This window comes from Coregonus lavaretus (assembly GCF_964263955.1).
Source record: "Coregonus lavaretus genome assembly, chromosome: 25".
Classification (NCBI taxonomy): Eukaryota; Metazoa; Chordata; class Actinopteri; order Salmoniformes; family Salmonidae; genus Coregonus; species Coregonus lavaretus.
In genome coordinates this window covers 44,277,728-44,281,851 of record NC_140012.1, presented here as the reverse complement: position 1 = coordinate 44,281,851, position 4,124 = coordinate 44,277,728, and positions in this window count along the sequence as shown.

Sequence of the window (4,124 nt, the reverse complement as noted above, 5' to 3'; positions counted from 1 at the left end):
GGGGGGGGAGAGAGAGCAGAGAGACAGCGAGAGAGAGAGAGGGGGAGGGAGAGAGAGAGAGAGAGAGGGGGAGAGGAGAGGAGAGAGAGAAGAGAGAGGAGAGAGAGAGGGGGGAGGGAGAGAGCAGAGAGAGAGGGGGGAGGGGAGAGAGAGAGAGCAGAGAGACAGCGAGAGAGGGGGGAGGGGAGAGAGAGAGAGAGAGAGCAGAGAGACAGCGAGAGAGAGAGAGAGAGAGAGAGGGGGGGGAGGGAGAGAGAGAGAGAGAGAGAGAGAGAGGGGATGGAGAGAGAGAGAGAGGGGGGAGGGAGAGAGAGAAAGAGAGAGCAGAGAGACAGCGAGAGAGAGAGAGAGAGGGGGAGGGAGAGAGAGAGAGAGAGGGGGAGGGAGAGAGAGAGCAGAGAGAGAGGGGGGAGGGGAGAGAGAGCAGAGAGACAGCGAGAGAGAGAGAGGGGGGAGGGAGAGAGAGAGAGAGGGGGAGGGGAGAGAGAGAGAGAGCAGAGAGACAGCGAGAGAGAGGGGCACCCTAGAGCACACAAAAAACTATACATACCTCGGCCTAAACATCAGCGCCACAGGTAACTTCCACAAAGCTGTGAACGATCTGAGAGACAAGGCAAGAAGGGCCTTCTATGCCATCAAAAGGAACATAAAATTTGACATACCAATTAGGATCTGGCTAAAATACTTGAATCAGTTATAGAACCCATTGCCCTTTATGGTTCTGAGGTCTGGGGTCCGCTCACCAACCAAGAATTCACAAAATGGGACAAACACCAAATTGAGACTCTGCATGCAGAATTCTGCAAAAACATCCTCCGTGTACAACGTAAAACACCAAATAATGCATGCAGAGCAGAATTAGGCCAATACCCGCTAATTATCAAAATCCAGAAAAGAGCCGTTAAATTCTATAACCACTTAAAAGGAAGCGATTCCCAAACCTTCCATAACAAAGCCATCACCTACAGAGAGATGAACTTGGAGAAGAGTCCCCTAAGTAAGCTTGTCCTGGGCCTCTGTTCACAAACACAAACAGACCCCACACAGCCCCAGGACAACAACAACAACAACACAATTAGACCCAACCAAATCATGATAAAACAAAAAGAGAATTACTTGACATATTGGAAAGAACAAAACAAAAGAACAGAGCAAACTAGAATGCTATTTGGCCCTAAACAGAGAGTACACAGTGGCAGAATACCTGACCACTGTGACTGACCCAAACTTAAGGAAAGCTTTGACTATGTACAGACTCAGTGACCATAGCCTTGCTATTGAGAAAGGCCGCCGTAGGCAGACCTGGCTCTCAAGAGAAGACAGGCTATGTGCACACTGCCCACAAAATGAGGTGGAAACTGAGCTGCACTTCCTAACCTCCTGCCAAACGTATGACCATATTAGAGACGCATATTTCCCTCAGATTACAGCGATCCACAAAGAATTCGAAAACAAACCCAATTTTGATAAACTCCCTTATCTACTGGGTGAAAAACCACAGTGTGCCATCACAGCTGCAATATTTGTGACCTGTTGCCACAAGAAAAGGGCAACCAGTGAAGAACAAACACCATTGTAAATATAACCCATATTTATGTTTATTTATTTTCCCATTTGTACTTTAACTATTTGCACATTGTTACAACACTGTATATATACATAATATGACATTTGAAATGTCTTTATTCTTTTGTAACTTCTGAGTGTAATGTTTACTGTTAATATTTATTGTTTATTTCATTTTTGTTTACTATCTACTTCACTTGCTTTGGCAATGTTAACACACGTTTTCCATGCCAATAAAGCCCTTAAATTGAAATTGAATTGAATTGAGAGAGAGACAGAGAGAGAGAGAGAGAGAGACAGAGAGAGAGAGAGAGAGAGAGAGAGAGAGAGCAGAGAGACATTGAGAGAGAGAGGGGGGAGGGAGAGAGAGAGAGAGAGAGAGAGGGGGGGAGGGAGAGAGAGAGAGAGGGGAGGGGAGGGGAGAGAGAGAAAGAGAGAGAGAAAGAGAGAGAAGCCTATTCTAAGGGGAGAGAGAAGAGTGCCAATCATTTATCCACACTACCAACAATCACTCTGCCTATTTACCTTCGATTGTCAGCGTGGAGTGACGTTTTTTTGTTGGTCTAATGTGTTCTTTTTCAAGGTGTTGCCCTAAAGGTTCTGAATGCAATAGCCTTACCAGTGTTTATAAAGTGCATACTGTGTGACTTTGGGTTATTGGTTACATACGGTACATTCCTCTCTTCAATTATTTCTTTGCAGCCTGCTCAGAGACTCAAGGTATCAGGTTTTAATCTCTCTGTGTGTCTGTGTGGGGGCTTGTTAGATGTACTGTACTGCTGTCTCTGTCTCCCTGTTTCACCCTAACCTCTCTTCCATACCTCAGCTTTTGGCCTTGTATGCTTCTCTGATCAGTCAGTACTTCCACTATGCTTGTTTCATTTTTTCTTGCTTCTTTTTCATAATCATTTTCTGTAATCCTAATTCTACCATAATCATTTTCTGTAATCCTAATTATACCATAATCATTTTCTGTAATCCTAATTCTACCATAATCATTTTCTGTAATCCTAATTCTACCATAATCATTTTCTGTAATCCTAATTCTACCATAATCATTTTCTGTAATCCTAATTATACCATCATATATTTTATTCTCTATCACTATTACATGTATTCATTAGAAACTCAATATACGAAATTATACTAATTTATAATACTATAATAACTTGGGAAAAGACTCTAAGAACAAATACAGTAGAGAGACTTAATGTATGAACTAATAGTCTAATAGCTGAATTATTACACAACAATGAATGGAGAGTCGGTGTTCAGGCATGCGTTCAACTGGAACTATTATCAGAGCTCTGAGCAGTGTTCTATGACTCATTCAAGTAGGAAACATTTCTGAAACCTCTTTTGACTCACTACTGGTGTGAAAGGCCAGAGTAGTCGATGACAAGATCCACCCCAGAAAGCTTACAGACAAGATCACAGGACCGGAGGTTCATTGGTAGAAAAACAGTCAGAATACACAAACACAGAAAACGAGTAAAACAGCAAACAATCAACAAAGACAAGCCAGAATAGAATAGATGGTTGCTATGCTACAGGTTTTGTGTCAGTGTTCCGCTCTGTTGTTAGCGTAGCTCGCTTCTATTTAAAATCAAATCGAATCAAATCAAATCAAATTTTATTGGTCACATGCGCCGAATACAACAGGTGCAGACATTACAGTGAAATGCTTACTTACAGCCCTTAACCAACAGTGCATTTATTTTAAACATAAAAAGTAAGAATAAAACAACAACAAAAAAAGTGTTGAGAAAAAAAGAGCAGAAGTAAAATAAAGTGACAGTAGGGAGGCTATATATACAGGGGGGTACCGTTGCAGAGTCAATGTGCGGGGGCACCGGCCAGTTGAGGTAGCTGAGGTAATATGTACATGTGGGTAGAGTTAAAGCGACTATGCATAAATACTTAACAGAGTAGCAGCAGCGTAAAAAGGATGGGGTGGGGGGGCAGTGCAAATAGTCCGGGTAGCCATGATTAGCTGTTCAGGAGTCTTATGGCTTGGGGGTAGAAGCTGTTGAGAAGTCTTTTGGACCTAGACTTGGCACTCCGGTACCGCTTGCCGTGCGGTAGCAGAGAGAACAGTCTATGACTAGGGTGGCTGGAGTCTTTGACAATTTTGAGGGCCTTCCTCTGACACCGCCTGGTATAGAGGTCCTGGATGGCAGGGAGCTTTGCCCCAGTGATGTACTTATTTATTTATACCCTCTACCCAGTGCCTGTCCAAGACCCGGGTTCAAACACTATTCAATCGTTCAAATACTTCGAGCTTTTGCTTTGGCCTGCCTGGAGAGTCAGGTGGACGAGGTTGGTGGCAGTAGTACGCCTACATCATTGGTTCCATTGCAACAGACAAGCTCAATCAACCCCAGCTAAAGTATTTTTAAATGACTTCGAATAGTATTTGAACCCAGGTGTGGCCTTGTGCACTGCAGCACCCAACCCAGCCCTCTTATTAATATCCCTTGTACCAGTATGTCAGGAGAGATCTCCGCTAGCATACACAGTAGAGCAGGCTATTGGTTCCATTGCAACAGGCAAATTCA